The sequence below is a fragment of the Euleptes europaea genome, chromosome 12 (assembly GCF_029931775.1).
Source record: "Euleptes europaea isolate rEulEur1 chromosome 12, rEulEur1.hap1, whole genome shotgun sequence".
Lineage (NCBI taxonomy): Eukaryota > Metazoa > Chordata > Lepidosauria > Squamata > Sphaerodactylidae > Euleptes > Euleptes europaea.
This window is the reverse complement of record NC_079323.1, coordinates 30,558,029-30,581,204: the sequence shown is the minus strand read 5'-3', so window position 1 is coordinate 30,581,204 and position 23,176 is coordinate 30,558,029. Positions and strand designations below refer to the sequence as shown.

The following is a 23,176-nucleotide window of genomic DNA, read 5'->3' as shown; positions in this document are numbered from 1 at the left end:
AAAAGCAAACTTGGAGAGTCTTACTTAGGTAAAATATCTCTTCCAAGAGACAATTCTGTTACTGAAATGTCTCAGGCAAGCTTTGTGTAGCTCCACTGAGCTCTCTGTATTATTCAGCAATCTCCTCCTGCACTGCAAATGCTTTGAACCTTATACATGTCAGTCTGAGAAGATCAGGCGCCAGTTCCCATAGCTGACTCAGCTGATTAACGCTACTATGCATCTTGCATTTATCGCTTCTCGGCCTTTTGGCTAAGATCAAGTGTAGTATCTAATATATGCCAACATTTTTCAACGAACATTCAGGATGAAATGAGATGCCTTTTTTTACCCTGGTAAAGCTGGAGGAAGAACAGTACAAAAAGTGGCAGGACGGATTAAAACATAAATTTTTTGTAGAATAATAATGGGAAATTGATTAAGCAGATCAGCCTATTAGTAGAAAAAACACTTTATGTGCCTGAATAAGAAGTGGAGCTAGAAACCTGCCATGGCCTCATGGCTGGAAATCTAGATCCCTATGCTCATTTATCCACATCTGGCTAGTGAAGAATGGGTTAACTTACTGAAGCTCTCTTCCACACAATTCCATAAAGCTTGTTTCCATCCCATTCTAGTTTTCAACTGGTGGCAGCTGTCAGTGTTTCCTTTGCTTTCCTCCACACAACCTACCTCATTTTCCCTTTCCATGACTGAGTCCTCTTCATTGTATGTGGGTACAGTCTGCTCCTCAAAAAATTGCTTTGCAAGTGGTTGAAGTTTCCTTTGTTAGTTACAAGGGGTGGTGGAAGATGGATACATTTACAGGATTGATGGTTCTAGGTTCTTTCAGGACCCACAGGCTGACACTTTCTTACCGCAGTGTTCCATAGTAATCATTAAATTGGTAGAACTGTTGTAATCATTACAATAAATGACCCCCCACAAAAAAACTTACATCATTATAAAACAGGAGAATATTTAAATAGCACTAGTTCGTTGTGACCATGAGAATGACAACCATGAGGAGAAAACAAAAAGTCTGTGAGAAGAAGAGGCCATTCCGTTGTACTCTGAACAAGTGAATGTATATCACAAGGGAAGTGGCTGTGGCTAAGTGCTACAGAACTTTCTTTGCATGCCGAAGGTCCAGAGATCAAGCCCTTTCATGTCTAACTAATTAATTTTACATAGCAATGTGTTGGGAAACATCTTTCTTTGTCTGAGATTCTGGTGAGCCCCTACCACTCACTGTAGACAATATTGAGCAATAGATGGTCCTTATATTGAGCGACAAACTCCTTCTTATATGTTCAGCTGTCGCAACTTCATAAAGAGAGGGAAAGTACCCTTATCAGGAAGGACACTGATTTGGAATCTGAATGGTAGAATTGGGTTTTCCTGGGAATTTCCCATTGTAGAAAAGTTTAAGTCTTACTTTAAAATGATGGATATTATTTCAGTGAGCAAAGTATGGCCCAAGAACTGATGATGGAAGGCTTCCAGAAAAATAAATAAATACAATTGGCTACCAGCCAGTATCACTGATTGGCTAATTTCCGAGGCATACTTGGCTCCTGCAAAGAGTAAATGCAGGTCAGCCTTCACTTCTGCTGTGCTGTACACCGGAGTTACCATATATTTTATTGTAGTTATTGCCTCAGTCTTTTAATCCAAGGACATGATCTCATGGGTGACATTGACAGTGCATGAGATCAGTGTTTGGGAGAATCATTGTGTCATCTGAGAAAGGAATGGAATGAAGGGACTATCCTCTGCAGTGGCTGCTGGTTTTTTTTGGTGAAGATGATATGAGACAGAATTTGGGTTTGTGCATTCTCTTCAGTTTTTACATTTTTTATTTTAAAATGGATACTTTATTCTTGTAGACAACTAGAAATGAAACCATTCTCTACTATACTGAGAACAAAAATGCATAAGAGTTCGAAAACTCCACTGGAATGGATATGGAAAGTGTGTTACACATTCCCACATCAATGGGAATACTACCCAATGTGTGTGTGTAAAGTGCTGTCAAGTCGCAGCCGACTTATGGCGACCCCTTTTGGGGGGTTTTCATGGCAAGAGACTAACAGAGGTGGTTTGCCAGTGCCTTCTTCTGCACAGCAACCCTGGCATTCCTTGGTGGTCTCCCATCCAAATACTAACCAGGGCTGATCCTGCTTAGCTTCTGAGATCTGACGAGATCAGGCTAGCCTGGGCCATCCAGGTCAGGACCCAATAGCTGTCCATAAAAGACATGAACATATATATTGCATCTGTTTTTGGTATGCTAATGGTATCCATTTCAAACTTATAGCCGATATGCTTGAATTTCTATGAAGACCTGCAAAACTGGGTTGATCTGAGACCATTGTGAAAATGGGGGGGGGGGAGATGGACATCATGAACAATACAAAATTGCCTTAGGCAAGACATTCCTGTAGTCATACTCTGCTGGATAGATACTACATTAGTACTAACATTGGTGTAACACAGTTTAAAACCTGAGCATTTTCACTAGCAAACAATAGCTGTAGAAACAAAAGTTAATGTATCCAACTGACATTTTTCACACCATCCTTTGCAAAGATGCTACCACCCGCTGATCATGATTGTGTTCATATATGACAGCCAAACACATCAGTATACAGTGAAGACCAGATGATCTCTTGATCTGCTGGATATAATCTGACCTGGCACATGTATATCTTCCATACATAGTGCACGAGCAGGCAGGCAATAGTACAGCCATGCATCTCAGTGCTCCATGCAGATAGGGATCTGAATCTCCCCGACAGCACAAAGACATGTTATTTTGCCAGAAAACAGTCGCAACCAAACAGGGGATGATGGAGCACCATTCCAATCAATTTACCCACCCTTTCAGTAGAAAGGAGAAATGGCATTGACTCCCCAAATGAAGGGTTCTAGACCAGCTATAGAAATAATGCTTCTTAAAAAAGTAAACATTAATTAGCATACTCCAAGCAAAAGAGAAACAAGGGATTTGCAAAGGAGAGAGCCTCCTGCTCTAGGAGAAGCAGAACCCGCAGCAGGAAATGCACAGGGGCTGCCTGACAGTTTAGAGAGAAAGAACACTACAGTGAAAATGGCAGGTTTGAATCCCACCATGGGAAGATGTCGAAGCTTGACTTTTTATCATTCTGTCAGCCATAGTAATTCTACACTGTAACTCCTTAACTAATCTGACATACACAGGAGAGCACAAAAAATAGACTCACGGGTGTTTGTAGTATCCCAGGGGTCCAGCTCATGAGCCCTTTCTCTTCATCTGTCCTCCCAGTCCTATGCATGGTACCTAATGAGCACAACCACATATAAACCGGGACCCATGTGTGATTGTAGACCAGTGGAAAAATACAGGCTTAATATACAAGCCATCCCTAGGGGTATGCATTTGGTAAAGCTCAACTATGGGGGGAAATTGCTTTTTAAACTGTAGCTGGTAATCACAATCCCGAAAAAGCCGAAAAATTCAGATTTTTTCCAGGATCATTTCGAGATCGCCTACTTCAGCACATATGTGCTCAACTCCGAGATGCTTTAAAGTTTAACTCCCGCCATCCTTCTGCTACAGTTTAGCCTATAGGGAATTTTTCAGGGGCTCTGGGAGGGCCTGTTTTAAGGTAGAAACACCAAATTTTTAGCATAGCTCCTGGTGGCTCTCCTTAGAAGAACCTCCCAAGTTTGGTAAAGATTGGATCAGAGTGTCCAATCTTAAGGGCCCCCACTTTTCCTTCATTGGAAACAATGGACTCGGAGGATGTATGGGGGCTCCCTCTTCCTCACCACATCAAGCCAACATCAATACTTGATTTCCTATCATATCAGGAATAACTGAGTGGGAGTAGGAGAGGAAGACTCAGGCAGGCATTGAGTTGTGGAGACTTCCTCCCCTTATACATGCAAGATCATGTCTAAGATATCCAGCCCTGATGGGATATTCTGGTGGGGGTACCCATTGCTCCTGACGAGGTGTGTGTGCGCCATCGGGAAGAGAGTTGAGTTGATCATCCATGGGGTTTTTTCTACTTGCTAACCATCGGAACAGACATGAACTGAAACAGGAACAGTTTTTATCGAACAAGGTAAGTTGTGGAGTGATTCCTGCTAATAACACATAATAACAGGAGTACCATTTGTTTCAGTTACATGATAAATGCCAGCTTTCCCCATCAATGCACACTTGCTGCTTATTGCTGCATCTATTACACAACTATATTGCATACACCCTAGAAAGGCACAGGAGATCAGACAGCAAGCCTTTAGAGGCACAGTTAACTTCCCATTCATTGTTGTGGTTGCTTTGTGCTTTGCTGGCCTCTATAGTGAGGGATATCCTTGCCTCTATGAGTGAGTGAGCAATGACTAAAGAAATAGCTCAAGCAGGCGGTACTTGTAATTGGTGTTTTGTCTGAGTAATTGACAATGGGTGCCACCAGCTTAGTGCTCGTCCAAACAGTGATTGTGTCCATGGCTGCTTACATTTGATGATTCACCTGTTGTGGGTGATAATATGATTGTTAGAGTAGGGGACCCACAAGTACGTGCAGAGACCATCTAATTTTCCATTTCCCCTCTATTTCCTCTTTTTTCTTCCCTAAAAGCCTCCATAGTCTTTCCCCTTTTCCTGCTTCTTTCTCTCCTTCCAACCCACCAGCTATACTACCTTTATCTTCCCCCCTGTATTTAGCTTTTCTTCTATCTTTCTTCCTGGCAAACCTACCTGGAAAAATTATGTTGCTATGTGTCTGCTGCAGCACTGTATCCAGTTGTGTGGTGGGGAACCCACAAGGACTTCTGGTGGGGGATCTCACCCTGTATCTACCTTCTAACACTATTTCCTCTCTCCTTTTTCATGGAAGCTCTGATATTCTCACCTTCCCCTGTTTTTTTCTCTCCTTCCCACCAAACAACCATCCTGCCTTTTATCTGCCCCTCATCTTCAGCTATGTTTACTATCTATTTACTTCATTTAAACCCCATCTCCACAATGGGGGCCCAAAGCAACTTACATAATTCTCCTTTCATCCATTTCATCCTCACAACAACCTTGTTAGGTAGGGTTAGACTGAGAATGTGTGAGTGGCCCAAGGTAACTCAGTGACCACCATGGCAGAATAAACTTGTGTCTCCCAGTTTCTAGTCCGAAACTCTAACCACTACACCACATTGATTTGTGTGGGGTGGCTGCTCTTGAACAGTACTGAGCATCTGAGCCTGGGTCAGTTATGGAACTCAAGTGGTATCAAGCCACCTGGTGGTTGCTGGTTGGCCTGGCTCTGAAGAGTCCTTCCTTGAAGGCCAAACCAGCCTTGGAGAGGGCCTGCCCCCTTTCCCCACCTTTTACTGACAGAAACCAAGTGTTCGACTGGCAATATTGTTGTGGAAGCCTAGGATAGCCACAGAGGGCATTTGTTTCTTAAACTTACAGGTGCTGCTTCTATTGTTGGGGGGGTTGTCCCCCCCAGTGTTTTTATTTCTTTAGATTTCATATTTTCCTCCAAATCAGGGGTATTTTTCAGTTTTCTAGAAAAATCTGTCTCTTTGTGGTTCCATTCTCTGGATTTAAGTATCCACATATGTGGCCATGTTGAGAATTAGATACATTGATGACCATTGCGTCTGAGTTCATTTGTACCTGTTGTGAGCAAATTCAGTATTCATTTCTGTTTCATTTGCATTTATCCCAAGATCTGTGCACAGATTTATATTAAGAGAGCAAACACTGGCTCCCTGAGTCAGCAGTGAGTAGAATAACTGTAATATGTCATCTAGATATGCACTGAATTTTCTTTTTCAGTAGCTCTCTAGAATTGGCTGAATGTGCAGCAACATTTTAAATCAATGTAGCATAAATCTTGTCTTGTTGAAATCTGGTTTGATTAAATATTTGTTTATTAATTCATTAAACATCTTTATATCCTACCTTTCCACCCCAAGACTGAAGGTGTCTTACAATATACCAGAGCAAAAAGCACAGTAAAATACGTCACATGTAGAATATGCAAGACAATTGCAGTTAGGGCCACCATGATACCAATTGGCAGAAACTCACTGTAAATGCCATAAGAGCCATATAAAGGGTTGGATCCAGACTAAATTGTCTATGTCCACTGATTCCCCCTCATATTATTGCAAAGTGGTGTTTATGGAGATCAGAGGGCTGCTGTGGGAGGGGAGAGGCAGGCAAATTCCATTTTGCTGATAGAAAATTTAGTCTGGATCCAACCTACAGATAGAGCTCAAACATGTCATGTAACTCTCTTATTCTACATAAAGAGGCTGTCACTTTCATACTTCTAGGTCAGCTCAGTCGTTTTAGGTAAAATGACTAAACTGAGGCTATCATATTTTGGTCACATTATGAGAAGGCAGGAGTCACTAGAAAAGATGGTCATGCTAGGAAAAGTTGAGAGCAGCAGGAAAAGAGGAAGATCCAACAAGAGATGGATTGACTCAATAAAGGAAGCCACAGCCCTCAATTTACAAGACCTGAGCAAGGCTGTCAAAGATAGGACATTTTTGAGGACATTGATTCATATGGTCACCATGAGTCGGAAGCGACTTGACGGCACTTAACACACACACACAGGTCAGCTCACACTTATTGTGAACAACTCACTGTTTACTTTCCGACTAGCTTGTGAGGTCAAACAGACCAAGCACCGTGTAATGCTAAAAACAGTGAACTGTTCTCGCTCCTGCATACTTGGTCAACAGCTTGACCAATATCTAGGTAGACATTATTTTAGAATTTCCTCATGAAAACATGAATCTTAATTGCAAACCCATGGGGGATGCCAGCTTCAAGCACTTAAGCAACTACAAGACACATTTTTATATCAGCTGTAGCATACCTACACTGTGTTGTGTTGTTTTAGTTGGTCTTAATAAATGCACCATATTTTCCTGAAAGGAAGATGATCCTGAATATAAGACAGCCCCCTAAAAAAAGGTTATACATATACTGTCATGTATATGAAGATTTAAGATGGACCTCCTCTTTTTCTTGGTGGAACATGTGCTGTTACATTGTTGTTGGCTGATCGAACATAATAAATGTCGCTGTTGTTGGCACATGAGGGGGAAACTAGTCTTCCTTTTAGGTAAATATGGCATTACATGATCTTTGATTTTGGATTTTAATATGGACCAACAACACAATCCTAAGGCCGCGCCACCTCCTGAGCAGCTTTCTGGCCCTGCACCGCAAGCCAAAAATGTAATTTATTGAAAACTCCATGAAACTTCTCCATTCAGTTTCACAGGGCTGCACCACCACTTTTTCAGGCACAAGTTTGCGCTGGCAAAAGAGGGAATTCTTGGGGTGAAAGGGCTCAGGGAACTGACTAAAGTCAGCCCCTCCCCTGGGAACACCCCCTTTGGCACCGGCACGAGCCCTTGTGCCAGGGAAATGCTGTCGTGTTGGCTGTGCTGGCTCCTGTGCCTCACACTGCCGTGCTGCTCCCCAGTACCGGCATAAGTGGCCCTGCAGCAGCATAAGTGCCCATTTGGACAGCACGCCACCATAGGGGTTACACTGCCTCCAAACCCCTTTCGTCCCCCCTTCAGGATTGCACTACAAGACTACTATCTATTTCTTTTGTATACTACAGCTATCTCCTCTAAGATTGATTGGCTTGATCCAAATTGTCAGGAGCAAGGGAGTCTTGGAACTCCTTAAAGCAAAGTGGGAATTAGCTGGCTCTTGGTATGACTCTTCCTTCTGCCTTTACTAAAGAAGATCTGAAAAGCATTTCCTGCATTGGTTTTCAGCTCCTGCATCCTAAGCTGTGCCCTGCGCTGTTCCAGGTCCTGAAACTGGTTTGGCTCCTGGCTGAATAGTCATACTGTAAGGACAGCTAGATCTCTTCCAAGGAAGGAGAGAGGATAACTGATTGCTCATGTAATTGCTCAAAAGCTGACTTATCCTTTAATATGTATGTTCTTTGTAAAGCTGCTTTTCCCTTGAATATAATAAATCAACAAAACTAGATCAATTTACCTCTTCTAAATGGTTTGTTGCTTGGTTAACCTGTTGAGATGGCCCTTTCCATTGTCTCCTCCACTGTCACTCCTACTTTGTGGAATGGGCTCCCTTAGGAGATGAGAGGGATGCCATCTTCAGAAATTTTTCGGAGGTGCTGCAAGGCCATTTAATTTCCAGGGATTTTAATGAATTATGAACTTCAGGTATCTCTGGAGTGTGGAGGGGGTTATTTGGGGGATTTATTGTGTTGCTTTTATAACAAATTTTTAAATTATGATTTATCAGCTACCTTGAGCCATGAGGAAATATTTAAATAAATAAATACATGGGGGGAGTCTGAAGAACTTGTAAAGTTGCAAATCGGCAATGTAGGCAAAGCTCTCGAAACTGAACTAACTAGTACTGCATATATTATTGAAAAAACTTTGTTGTTTAACAGATAGAGACATTTTCTGAGTTATAGTGTATTTTGATATTAACAACACAACTAAAGTAATTGGTGCTGTTCTGATTCCTGAATCCTGGTGGTACAGGGTGAAGACAAATCTCCAAAGGCTTCCTAGTTCCATAACAGAGGTATATGTTTGGTTATGAATAGTGAACAAGGTTTAGAATCCGTATATAAAGCAGGAAATTCAAACAATTGTTTTATTGTCTTGTAAGGGGATCTATATGAGAGAACTGAAAAAGAATACTCCCATATAACTCAAGCAAGCCAGCGGTGCCACATGATTTAAGGGACATAAAATCCCCCTGAGGTTGCTAGCCAATCTGACCTCAAATTTCTGATCCAGTTCTGTAGACCAAAGCTTGCTAAACTGTGGGTCGCAACCCCATATGGGGTCACATAACTGAATGTGGGGGTCGCAAAAAAATTGGCAAAAATAAACAAGCACATCCATCTCATTAGTATGCAAATGTTCTTTTGTCTTTAATGAATGGTAAAATTATATGTATACCAAATAATTGATTTAAAATAAATTTCTTTATGATTTATTATCAGTAAATGTTTAATTTGTATACCTATTTTATATACCTATATACCTGGGGTCCCGTAAAAATTTATCGGGCGAAAAGGGGTTGCGAGTGGAAAAAGTTTAAGAAGCCCTGCTGTAGACTGTAAGGCAGCATAGTTTTGTACCTTCTTCCATTTTTCTCCATCTACTAAAAGAAACTTTCAGAATACTTTTAGGAAATATGTAGAGAACTTGGATTTGGGTGTAATCACCACAGTGTGCAATCTTTTGGTAGTCTGAATCTGCACACTTTAAAGAATGTTTGGTACTTTGTGATTACACCAGTGCCTATCTCAGATAGTTCCTCTGTAAGCCATTTTGGGGGTGGGGCAGGATTCTTTGGTGCAGTTTCACTGAAAGCCAGTGAATGCAGTATAACCAGAGCAGCAATAATTGAGACCTAAAATTTATATTTCCCAGAAATGTCAAGAATCCGGTTGGCTTTTTTGGATCAAAGCAGAGGTGATATAACCTGAATGATCGAAGACTTGGTCAAAGGGGGAGGGAAGAACAGGCCTCGTATTTTCTATCTCCACAAGGGAAAGATATGACTAAAAATGGTCACTCCAAGTAAAACTCCACTTTACCTATTTTTTTTTAGTTTCATATTCTGTGAAATCATCATAACTCCCCTATTTGTGTCCAGTAACAAGACTGCCATTTAAGTGTCCTCATGTGCCTGTGCTAGTTACCCAGGTAGGAGACACCTGGCAACACTGAGCTAAGGCAAACTGCATGCTGATATAAACTGAGCCATGTGGCTCTTAAAGGCGCAGAATTAACTTTTTGGAACAGATGCTGGCAATGTGAAGCAGAAGTGGTAGCAAATTGTTCAGAATTGACTGCCCATTGTGTGCAGTATACCAATGGCTATGTTGTGTGCAGCAGTTACAGAATCCCTTAATACCAGGATCTAATAGGCTGAACATTTCAAATGAACACCATGAGCTCCTATAGTGTCTGTTGGGATTTTGTGCTCAAAGGAGCAAATCCAAGAGAATGGTCAAGGCTATGCAGTCTGTACTTCATAATGAGAGTTTCATAACTGCAGCATATTTCAAGGCAGAAAACTCCACAACAGGACATTCCTCAAGTACATAGTTTGGAGGACATTGATCTCTTTAAGTATTTGAAGGGCTGTCACTTAGAGGAGGGCAGGGAGCTGTTCCTGTTGGCAGCAGAGGAGAGGACTCACAATAATGGGTTTAAATTGCAGACGAAGAGGTACCGGCTGGATATTAGGAAAAAAGTTTTTACAGTAACAGTTGTTTGACAGTGGAATCAGCTACCTAGGGAGGTGGTAAGCTCCCCCTCACTGGCAGTCTTTAAGCAGAGGCTGGACAAGCACTTGTCAGGGATGCTGTAGGCTAGTCCTGCATTAAGCAGGGGTTGGACTAGATGGCCTATATGGCCCCTTCCAACTCTGTGATTCTATGATTCTGTGACATTCAGGCAGACTAAAAACATCTGGTTTGTGCATCATTCCACAAATACTTTATTTCTGAAAATAACTGCAATCCTAAGCAGAGGTAAACCCTTTGAAGCCCATTCACTTTACAAAACCAACCAACAACCCAAAGAGTGGCTGATGATTCTACCAAACATTTGCCAGAGCTCCATAACTTTTGAAATGATTATGTCATCCACAATGGGCCAGTGTAAAGGGGCAATCGTAAACATTGGGGTTTGTATAATAAAACAGAAATCAAGTGGCATCTTTCAGACTAACCAAGTTTGTTCCATCCTAAACTTTCTGTTCTTCTGGTGCATATGAAATGAAAATTTCACACACAAAAATTACACAAACCAAAATTTCTGGGAGAAAAATGGGGAAAGGGGAGGAAATTTTGTGGCAGAGGGAGAGAGAAGCCAGGTGTAAATCATTCAGGCGTGAGTCTCTGGTTGTTACACTTAAGGGACAATGAGAGGTCACAGTTTCCAGCATCCCATGGGGTTCAATTACAGATGGATAAGGCTAGTATGCTAAATACTGAAGCTGTGGATGCATTATTTACACTAATTCTAAGGACTGGTTTATTAACTAAGGGTTTATTTTTTGTTTTTTTAAAATAAAAATGAGATGCTGTGTACACTATTCAATTAATAGGAAATTTACACTAACTTAGAAAACTCAAGAATGTTCTCAGTACGTGGTAGCCTATATTGTCTCAATCTATAACAGGAACAGCTGAAGATAGGTGGTATCTGATAAGAACTCTCCAGGTAGAAGAATTCCAGTGGTGTAACTGTGAGATATAAACTTTATATGGAAACTATAAAGAAGACGAAAACTAAGGAATGAAAGAAGACAGGGGGGCTGTTCTGTGAATACTATCATGAATACTGTTGAAAGCCATGCAAATATTTCTCTTCCCCTTGCAAAATAAGATTTACATGGTTAATTTTTGGAGAAAAACATGGTGTTATTTCTGTCTGCCTTCCCCTTGTTTCTTTTAAATTATGCATGTAAAAATGTTTTGGCTCAAAGTACAGAGAACAGGCTTCTTAGTTCTAATGAACCATCTTGCCTAATGTTCCATGTGCAAGAGGCCGGATGGTGTTAGGCACTTCACAGAAAATGGCTATGGCTATGAAGTTACCCAAGCCATTCTGCAGTTCATGTTGCGTGAGAGACACACTCAGCACTGTGCCTACAAAGAAATACCAAAAGAACACTCTTTCATTTCTTATACCATGCTTAAAGTAAATGTATGCAACAGTCTGAGCAGTATACCTGCCAAGTGTACTCCAGCATGGTAGATGCACATGCAAAGCCACCGTAAGGAACTTTGCACAAGAGAGGGGGGAAAGAGTGAACTCCTTTAAGGTAGTGCTAAACTAGTGCTAGCCACATTAGGACAAATATTACAGTATTCTACCCCATACACAACGGGATGGGGGTGGTCAGCTTTGGAAGAGGAGGAAGAGCAATGCTTAGTCTCATGTTTTGTGTGCATGTAAATAATGTAGGTACATTTTGGTACAGGAGAAAGTTACTGCGCAAACTTGGGGGGGAGTAAATAGTGAGAAACAGTTATGAAATAGCAGAAGCAATGCTAATCGGAGGTGGAGGGGACCCTTACTTGGGCTTTTTAATTTAAGAGGACTAGATAAATGCTAAAGGGAGCTCTTTCTCTCTAGACACAAGGGAAATCCATAGGAAAATGTGTTCTAAAAATTCAGTTCCACATGTAGAAACACAAGGGGTAGGGGATGAAGAAAGACTGTGCCCTGGCCACAATTGATATTAGGATATTAGGCTATAGGTACCCACAATAGAACAGGACTTACAGCCGCCACAGGCCCCCAGCCAAAGATTCTCTTTGCCACAATCACCTAGAGCCAGCCTAGACATCATATACCAGTAAATCACATTATTTGTACAACTCCATGGATTCTCAGGGTGACCATCACTCCTAAAATGTTGTCCCCTAATCAACCCTTCCTCAATTCAGTATTCAGTAGAAGCAGTTGCTGTGAAAGGAGGGGATGCTAGTCAGCAATAGCTGGGGTTGCCAGGTCCCTCTTCGCCATCGGCAGGAGGTTTTGGGGGTGGAGCCTGAGGAGGGTGGGGTGTGGGGAGGGGAGGGACTTCAATGCCATAGAGTCCAATTGCCAAAGCGGCCATTTTTTCCAGGTGAACCGATCTGTATCAGCTGGAGATCAGTTGTAATAGTAGGAGATCTTCTGCTATTACGTGGAGGTTGGCAACCCTAGCAATAGCCATCTGCATAGTTTGTACTCAGAAGTTACAGTTTTTCTACAATCAGCATAAAGGCTTTACAATGGTGCAAATGCTAATCTATTGTTACAAAACTAAGCTGGTAGACCGTTAAGGGGGAACAGACTTGCTAATTGTTCATGGAAATGGTACGTTAGGTGTGTGATTAGAGTATGTTTAGCTCCTCCCACTTGCTGCTGGGTAAAATAAGAGTTGTGCTCATGGTTTGGCCAGGGCATATCAAGGAAAAGGCAATGGTTGTATCTTATGGGTACTGAGCTGTTAAAGAGACTGAAGGGGTTTTTCTGTGACTAAGATTGCCAACAGGACTGGTAAAACTTGTCCTGTCTCTTTTAACAGAGACTTCTTAATATACGGAAATGAGCAGGTGAAACTTGTCATTGCATGGAGGTAAATAGTATCATCTGGTAAACAACATCCTTTTAAACTTCTCTTAAAGGGACAGGGCATTTTTGGCAACCCTAACTGTGATTTGGCAGCCCTGTTCAGGAAAAAATGTACCACAGAGAGTAGGGATAGATTTGATTAATTACCCTCATCTTGAAATAGTTTTTGTAGAGTCCAAGCTAACATTTTACATTACTTTCATACAGAATGGTTACATTACTTGTCAGTGGTCAACTTTTTTTCCCAGCAGGACTTCTGTGCCATTTAAGAGATTCAGCAGATTTATTATAAAGAATTAGACAATAGATACAAAGAGAGCAACAATGATAATAAAGAGACAGAGGAGGGGAGAGGGAAAGTCAAAGATATATATGTTAGTTATGATAAGAAAAAGTTTTGTATACTGTTTAATTTGTTAATGGATATTTGTAAGTGAATATGAACAAATTTGGAAAAAAATATATTAAAAAAAGAGATTCAGCAGATGAAGCTTTTTACATGATAAGAAGACTTCCACCTGCAGATTTTCCATTTTCCATGCAGCTGTGAAAGACACTGTAGCCTTGCAAGAAAAATAAGCAAAGTGACAATCTTATTAAAAAAGAAACCATAAAACTTTTCAGTAACATCTGTATGGAAGGCTTGCCACCAGAGCCTCTTTGGATATACTTCTTTTCCCCCACCAGCTCTTAGTTGGCCAGAACTAATTACATGCACCTGTTAGCATGACTCAGGAGTAATTACTATAAAGTTTTCACACCTGAGCTTCTATGACTCAGCACAGGAGCTCTGAATTCCCTCACTGGGCTTTGGGGCATAGCAATTAATATCTTCTGCAAGTGAATGTGTAAGACCATGCAATATTAGCAAATGACAGTATTAAGTAAAGTCAATGAAGTTAAGAGTAAGACCATGGTAAGTATTACCATTGTGCCACACTATACATGGATTTGTTTACAGAGCTTAATCTTTGTCCAGGTTCAATGCTGAAACCAATTGTTCACCTCAGGCTGCTTCTATACAATACAAGGTATAACAAGAGGCAAGTTTATAATGTGAGAACAATACCTTTGTCTCATCACTATCAAGTAATCTAATTTGCACATCTAAGAGGAGTCACAGGACATAACTTGTGATCATGCAATGTAAGCTCCATTGTAAGTTGAGTTACCAAGTCACAACTTGGTAATGTACAATGTATCTTTCAATCCCTGGATGAATGAAGAAAAAGATTCAACAGCCGTGGCTTCGCCCACTCTTTCCTTCATCAGTCCTGTTACTCATCATCTCCTTCTCCACTTCTGTACCCTTCCAGAAATTTTGTTAGTCTTTAAGGGGCTACTGGACTCTGCTGAATCTGTAGCTGAAAAAATGCCACTGGCACAAACAGTGGTCTGCATCTATCCCTTGTCCTCTATCCCCTATAAGGTTTAGACTGGAAGAACTTTCCATTAAGAGGTGAGCTTTTCTATCTGCTCTGCCCTACCCCTTTGAATAATCATATATTAATGTTCACATCAATATGTACGCATAACACAATTCCTAGACTGTCTTACTATCTAAATAATCTTATAACTATCTTATGGATAGTTAGACAGTCTAGGTGTTATGTTATATGTACATACTGGTGTGAACATTAATATATGATTATTTCTTGGAGCCAGTGTGCTGTTATTTTGTATAGCAATTTTGTGGTTTCAGCATAGGTTTTTGTTGTTTTCGATAACTGCCCTAGCCCTTGCCTGTTCAATCACTTGGAGGGAGCTGTAGTCCCAGATAAAGAGACTAGGCAGTAGGTGATGTGAAAGACCTCTACCTGAGACCCTGGAGAGCTGCTGCCGGTCTGAGTAGACAATACTAACTTTGATGGGCCAAGTATAAGGCAGCTTCATGTATTCAGGTTTGTGTGTGTGTGTGAAGAGCAGCCTCACTGTCTGTGCACTGATTATATCAGAAATATACATCAGAAACTGTTTTCAAATGTACATACATTATTGGAGCAATAACACCAGTGGTCATCTTGTTCATTGTCTGGTCAGGATAGTAGGTTGGATCCAGACTAAATTGGCAGTTTTCATTGATTACTCCTTCCTACTACTCACCTCATTCCTCAGCACGCACGCACACAGCCATGTGCTCAGGAACAGCATTTCACGGAGATCAGCAGCTGCAGTGGGAGGGGGAGGAAAGAAAGTTATGTTCCACTGATGGAAAATGTAGTCTAGATCCCCACCTTTGGTTTTAAAAATAAGCTATTAATTAAAACACAGTTATTTCTTATTGCTTTTCAATAGGTTTTAACATTAGTTTTTGGTGAATGGATGCTCACATCACAAACCCTTTTACCATCACCTCGGCTAACTGTCTTAACAGTGACGTTGCAGCTTTCACAAGCGACCAGGATTTCAGTGTTTGTTTGCATTTACTGGATGAGCAAATAAAGGAATGGCTGAATGAGAAGATGGGAGATCTGTGATGGGACCACCAGTGGGGTGTAGTAATTAAGAGCGGTGGACTTTTATCTGGTGAACTTTGTTTTCCCCACTCCTCCACATGAAGCCAGCTGGGTGACCTTGGGCTGGTCACAGTTCTTTCTGAACTATCTCAGCCTCTCCTACCTCACAAGGTGTCTGTTGTGGGGAGAGGAAGGGAAGGAGATGGTAAGTCGGTTTGATTCTCCTTAAAAGGTAGAGAAAGTCGGCATATAAAAACCAAGTCTTCTTCTTCTTTTGATTCTTAAATGCTGGTAGTGTTCTTGGGAGGGTTATGTTTGGATTGGGAGGCACAGGGCTGGGCAGTTTTTTCAAAGCCTTTTCTTCTTGTGCTGTTTTCCCAAACTGCCACTTCCCAGTCACTGTTTTAAGGAGGAATTTTACAGGTATCTGAACTAAGTCCTGAGTGGCTGTATGAGTATATTTGAAAATGGATCTCTCATAATCACCTCTGGTTTGGCCTTAACAGCAGATCTAATTCTTAAAGTATGTCACTTTTCTTTAAGGTACTCCCACACAGCATAAAGTGGCAAAAGAAAACATATTTACGCTTTCATTTTCACACTGTGTTTTATGGCAAAAGATAAATTGCCCTGAGAAAAAGAGATGAAGTAACTGATTTTTTTTTTTAAAAGCTCAGGAATTCTGTTATCCTCCTACCAATTGCTGCTAATTGGGTCAAGAAAGATCCTCATTGTATTACAGGACATGCCCTCATAATACCAAGACATTTACCAAGAAATCTGTAGACATGCTAACAAACTTTATTTTTATTTGATTTATTTACAAAATGTGTATCTCCTTTCTGCCCTTACAAGGGCCACTAATGCAGCTAAGAATTTAAAACATACATGATAAAATTATATTTTAAGCCATTAAAATAACCCCCCAAAGCACACATCATTAGAAAAATTAAACATATATGAAACATAAAAACTGCAATTAAAACATTGTTTAGCTAGTAGGGATCACTGACGGAATGCCAAACGAAACAAAAAAAAAATCTCCATCTGCTGGCAGAAGATGGCAACAGAAGGGGACAGATGGATCTCACTGGGGAGAGTTCCAGAGATTTGGTGCCACAACTGAGAAGGCCCTCTCCTGGGTTCCCACTTACCTAATCTCAGAAGGTGTGGGTACCTGATGCAGGGCCTCCAAAGACGACCGTAGTGGTCAGGCAGGTTCATAAAAGAGTAGGAGGTTCTTCAGGTACCTTGGTCCCAAACCATATAGGGTTTTGAAGGTCAAGAGCAGAACCTTGAATTGTGCCTGGAAACAAATTGGGAGCAAGTATAGATGGGCAACCCACTCCAATCACTGTCCTGGTGGGAGCATTCTGTATCAACTGAAGTTTCCAAACACTTCTCAAAGGAAGCCCCACATACAGCACATTGCAGTAATCTATTGTAGAGGTAGCCAGGACGTGCACTGCAGTGGCCAGATCTTTTCTGCCCAGGAAAAAGCCACAGCTGGCTTACCAGTCAAAACTGGTAAAAAGAGCTCCTTGCATGAACATCTTTGCTTTTGTGTGCGGAGCTCGTGCACTCCGATGCAAGGCACAGCTCAGCCTCTCTCTTCCCAGAGTGGAGCTGCTGGTTGGCTGTGGCTTCTCCTGAAGTCTTTTCCAGCTGGTAGGTCTTGGCTGGAGATGCCTTGCCGTGCCAGGAACAACATGACCCACTCATGAGTCAGTTGGCAGTACTGGCTGTGAAAGTCTGGAAGCTCCTTTCAAGCTGCTGATAGGCCTATCAGCTGGGGCAGTGATAGATTCCAGACTCACCTCCTCAGTTGTACATGTGGGTGGGAAGCTCTACCACATTCCTTCCAGTCCCACTTCCCCACCTAGAATGAAAAGTGGTATTTCAAAACAGCACTATAGGAAGCAGCATCATAGGAGGTATTTATATATTTGTAGTGTTGTTGTTTTTTTGTCTTACTGCTTTTATGCTTCTAATATTCTCCTTGTCAATTTAACATTTGTTTTGCTTTGCTGTTGATAATCTTTAGGCAAGACTTCCATTTTTAAAGGGAGATTTCTTGCTTTTTATGTCTTCTTTGACTTTGCTTGATAAACATGTTGGCGTCCTTTGATATTCGGGTTGGGAAATACCAGCATGGTGTACTGGTTAAGAGCGGTGGTTTGGAGCGGTGGACTCTGATCTGGAGAACCGGGTTTGATTCTCCACTCCTCTACATGAGCAGCAGAGGCTAATCTGGTGAACTGGATTTCTTTTCCCACTCCTCCACGTGAAGCCAGCTGGGTGGCCTTGGGCAAGTCACTCTCACTCAGCCTCACCCACCTCACAGGGTGTCTGTTGTGAGGAGTGGAAGGGAAGGTGATTGTAAGTTGGTTTGAGTCTCCCTTGAGTGGTAGAGAAAGTCGGCATATAAAAACCAACTTTTCTTCTTCTACCTGTTCTAATCTGTACTATACACGAAACTTTCATTATTGTGGATTTAAATAATTTCCTGAAGGGATCTGATATTGCCAAATCTTTCACCTTTTGTTTGATTAATGCCTTCTTTTTTTAGAAGTTTCCTCTTCTAAACTCCAGCATGGTCATGTTGGACTTTTTGTGCAGCCTTGCATTCATGTAAATGCTGCACTGTGTCTTTTGGTGCAACAACACTTACATTGTACTCCAGGTCCTGAGAACTATTTAGGACCAAATCCAGATTATCCCCCTTTCTAATCCCTCCATGACCAAGTGCTCCAAGTCTCAATCATTTCTGGCATCTAGGAGTTTTATCTCTTCACCCAAACACATATTTACTGAATCAATATGAGAGTAGTTATGTCAGTTATTATCACACAGCTTTTCCCCACTGATTACCTTCCTTATGCCTTTTCATTTTAGGATCAGCTTCAAAGAGAAGCAGACAGTATTACTTCCCCATATTCAGGCCTAGTATTTCCACCCATAGAGATTCTATGGTGAAGCCTATTTCTTTATAATGTTTTCTTATTTATTGGACGTTGTGCTTTGCTTCTCCAAGTGCCCTTTCCCCCCAATGTCCCTTCTCTTTTCCGGATAACTGTAATGGCACACCCTCATTTTCAAGTTTCAACCTGTCCCAAGATTATCTAGACCAGTTAACTTCTCATTACTTCTGCATCAGTTATCTGAAATTGGCAAGGCACTTATACACATGTGGGCAGTTGTTTACATGCTACACATGTCACATGTTAGAGCCAGCATGGTGTAGTGGTCAGGAGGAGTACAATCTGGAGAACTGGGTTTGATTCCCTGCTCCTCCACATGAGCAGCAGACTCTAATCTGGGGAACCGGGTTGGTTTCCCTACACATGAAGCCTGCTGGGTGACCTTGGGCTAATCACAGTTATCTCCGAACTCTCTCAGCCTCACCTATCTCTCAAGGTATCTGTTGTGGGGAGAGGAAGGGAAGGTGGTTATAAGCCAGTTTGAGTCTCCGTAAAGGTTGAGAAAATCGAGGTATACAAACCAGTTCTTCTCTAAATGAGTTGGAGACAACCGATGTTTCTTCTGGTGAAAAATAAACTTCCTGAAACTTATTTTACAGTGCAACCCTAGGCAGAGAGTTGCATGCTTGGTGTCAATGAATTTAGAAGCATGTAGTTCTATACAGGATTGCACTGTCAGTCCTATTGTAAATTGTACATACTTAAATGGACTTGCTCCTGATTTACACTGAGGTGAAAGGAGGCACATCCCACTACTATATAACCCTGCATGGTGGTCTCTGTACCATTTGGGTGTGTGCATAACATTGCTTGGTTGGCTTGTTGGCATGTTGTGCAATCTGTTAACCAACAGCTTTGAAGTACGAGTTATCATGGCTGCAAGAATTGTAATAGCTAAAGTTTGGAAGCAAGTGAATAAACCTTCAATTCGTGACTGGAGAGGGAAACTATGGATGTATATGAGGATGGCCAAATTAACAGAATTCCTACATAGAAAAGATATGGAAGAATTCAAAAAAACTTGGGCAAAGGCCATCACATATTGGGACAAACTGGCAAAAATGGATTTTACTATTTTAGTTAGTGAGTTATAGAAACAAATGTATTTACTTTTATATTATTATTAATAACAACTTTTAAAACTATTTAGACACTTCTGCGGAAGTCAGGTGAAGGGTCACTTTTTAAGGTGGGTGGAGGGTCAAAAGGGTATTTTGGCTTTGTTGAACTTTATAACTTTGTATAATTATAATTGATACTTTTTTGTGTTTTCTTTTTATTTTTTGTTATTATTGTATTTGTTTGTTTCGTTTTATATTATAAAAATAAAAAATATATAAAAAAAGAAGTACGAGTTATCATGAAGTTCATGAATCAGATGTTCCTGTGCAACCTTATGAGATAGCTATTGAGTCAGGGAATAGCAACAGTGCCCTCTGCTGTTTGGCACACCAAACAATGGCGGCAACTGGGCTTTACTACACATGTGGGCTCATTTGATAATTAAGGAGCGGCAACCAATTGCTGTATCCATTCAGACATTCTAGAGCTCTCATGCCAAGACTGAATGTGTTAGTCAAGTAATTGAATTTTTATGTACAGAGCCTGTGTGCTAATTAAAATAAGGCAGCAATGGAAAGACTGCTGCCGCTTATGGCTATTTGTTTGGCACACTATTCAGACAAATTCAGGGTATGGAAATTCCCTCCTGTAAATTATAAATTTTGAGATGTAGGGTTTTTTTTCTTGATATATACAGTTCACCCAGGTTTTAATTAAGCTCAGAATTATTTATGGTCAGGCTTGTCAGCTAGTTCTGCAGTAAGGACTTTGGTGCCAGGTGTCTCTACTGCTTATGTTACTTTGAGAAATTAGAGCTAGTGCCGTGCTAGGTTTCTCCCACATTAAACTTTAATTTACAACAACATAAAAATCTGGATCCAGGAAGCTCCCATTCAGGGTTTCCGAGTGAATGAGAGAGGCCAATCGCGTAGCTCTGTGCATAAGCTGTGTTTGTGTAGATGATCAGAAGAGAATGGTAAGACAAAAGATAATGAGCTGTATTAAAGATGTATTGCTAATGTTTACCAAATAAAATTAAGTACCCTTATATAATTGGTAAGGAAAACAAGCATTAGAAGTTCCCCACTTCATTTGTTTTTTTACAATAATTCACTTCATAGATTTGCAAGGTTGGAAGGGACCATATAATCTAACCCCTTGCTCAATGCAGAAAATTGGAGGCTGCAGCATCCCAGACAGATGGTTCTCCAGCCTCTGTTTGAAGGGCCTTTTGTACATAGCTGCTTCACTCGCCGTCACCCCTCTGACGACTTCGGGTCTTTGTTTTGATTATGCATGCCGTTTCCCACCAACAGAGGTTACCTCGCTCTCCCCCGGTGTTTCCCCGAATTTTGCCAGCGTTTTTAAATTTGAGATAAAACAGGTTCCCTGAAAACCCAGGCAAAGCGTGGAAAAATGCAGGGGGAGAGCCAGGCGACCTCTGACGGTGGGAAACGGCATGGGTAATCAAAACGAAGACCCGAAGTCAGAGGGGTGACTGTGAGGGAAACAGCCATTCATAAAAGGCCAAGACCTTCAGCAAGGTGAAGCCCACCCTGTTCCTTAGGGAACTGGTTCATCATCGGTATTTCCCTATGATGGGAAATAGCATGCGGGGGGGGGGGGGAGGTAACTCCCCAAACCAGCATATCTCACACCTGTTTTTAAGGAAAGTTGAAGACAATGAGACAACCCCATCACTGAACTCTCATATCTTGGCTCATCTGATCTTAGGTTTTTCTGTTTGTCTCTCTTTCATGAGTGTTACTGTTGTAGCAAAATGGAAAAAACTGGTTGTGTTGCAGTTTGCGGGAGGAGCCAGGAATTAGGCCAGGACATTAGGCCACTCTCTTTTTCTCTTCTCTTGGTCCTGAGCAGAGCAAGAGAAAGCAGGGGCTAAGAGAGCTCTGTAAACAAGTTATTCAAATAAAGTTGAGAGTTTGTCCAAAGACAGAAGAGCTTTTTATGAAGATAGAAAGAACCTATTTGGTGTGGGAGGGGGGACAATTTACAATGCACACAAATATTTGAAAGAGGATGCCATGGCAGAAACTGCATGATGTGTGGGGGGTGGGGGGAGGTAAGTGTGCCATTTGCCTGTGTTCCCCCGTCCCCCAAAATAGTGCTTGTGGTTACAGTGGTACAAGTTTAAAATGTTTCTCTTGTCTGCCTCTGTGGCCATTGGGGTGATTGGCAATTAATGCCAACAGGAAAAGTCCCAGTGGGGCGATGGCCTGAGGGGGCCATCCTGTGCTGGGGCCACCTGGCCCTAGGGTTGCCAACCTCCAGGTGGCAGCTGGCGATCTCCCGCTATTACAACTGATCTCCAGGCGACAAAGATCAGTTCACCTGGAGAAAATGGCCACTTTGGCAATTGGACTCTATTGAATTGAAGTCTCTGCCCTCTCTAAACCCTGCCCTCCTCAGGCTTCACCCCCAAAATCTCTAGGTATTTCCCACCCCAGACCTAGCAACCCTACCTGGCCCCAAGTAAGGGGCAGTCTGATCCCTGTGTGGGGTGGGTGTGAGTCACTATGAGCTGGCACCTTCAGCCCCCCACACACCATGGAGAAGGAGGGGCCTAACTGAGCACTGCATAGCAAAGAAATACAGAGTTGATTGGGCAGGTTCTTTCTCCCTCCCTCCTTCCCCCTCCTCCCTCTCTCCCTCCTTTGGGGGGAATGAGGCCCTTTTCTAGGGCCATTTTTTCCCTTCTAGTCTACCTCTGGTGGTAGTGCTGCTGACCATTGGGGTATGTGCATATGTGCAAGTACAGCATTTGCCATTGTTTCTGCCTTCCCCATCTGGAACACTGCCGGCTCTGTTTTAGGGTGTGCTCAAAAATATTGTTTGCCCCGCCGCTGAGCAGGTGCAGCAAGGGAGAGAAGAGTAAGAAAACAGGGTCACTGTGCTCATATGGAATCAGCTGCATGCCCCCCATCTAATGACTGATTATTAACACCACTTTGGAAAGACACAATCCTCCTGGGTGACAACTTATATTTGTAACTGTGCTGATTTGTAAATGTCCCTGTTGGTTACAGAGCTGCAGAGTCATTCTCTTCTCCCTTTCCTCCTTTCTTTTGACTTTAGTCTAGTCAGACACCAGAATCATCAGATCCAAAGGCTCACAAAGGTTATCAATTTTCATTAATTGTTCAATTCAGTCTCTATGTAATAACTAACGTCCAGAATGAGATGTTTTTAGTTCAGGTTTTGTTCAGTTAAAATATGAATACATATCCCTATGAGACAGAAGTCACAGGAGATGGTCAGTGAACTGTGCAGGCCCTGAAGGCTCCACTATGAAGCCAATCCTCTCTCTATGTTCTGTGGGGCTTACCCTGAAATAAATGTGTGTAACTTTGCAGTCCCAGAATCTTTCAGCATGATCCTAAAAAATGCTAATTTGGAAATAAGTGCCACCCAGTTTGAATGGTCTGGAACCCACATAGTCTAGGTGTAAACAATTATTATTTTCTTATTGCTGTGGTTGTGATTTCATCTTTGATGAGATACTCTAGAATTGTTGCATTT

The 23,176-nt window shown here is 41.7% G+C and overlaps 1 protein-coding gene and 1 pseudogene across 1 annotated transcript in view; both read left to right on the top strand.

Moving 5' to 3' along the window:
- Positions 1-23,176, top strand: part of GAP43 (growth associated protein 43) — an 81,359-nt gene that overhangs the window by 40,041 nt on the left and 18,142 nt on the right. The gene's annotated exons all lie outside the window — the stretch shown is intronic.
- LOC130485699 (U2 spliceosomal RNA) lies at positions 233-304 on the top strand (annotated as a pseudogene).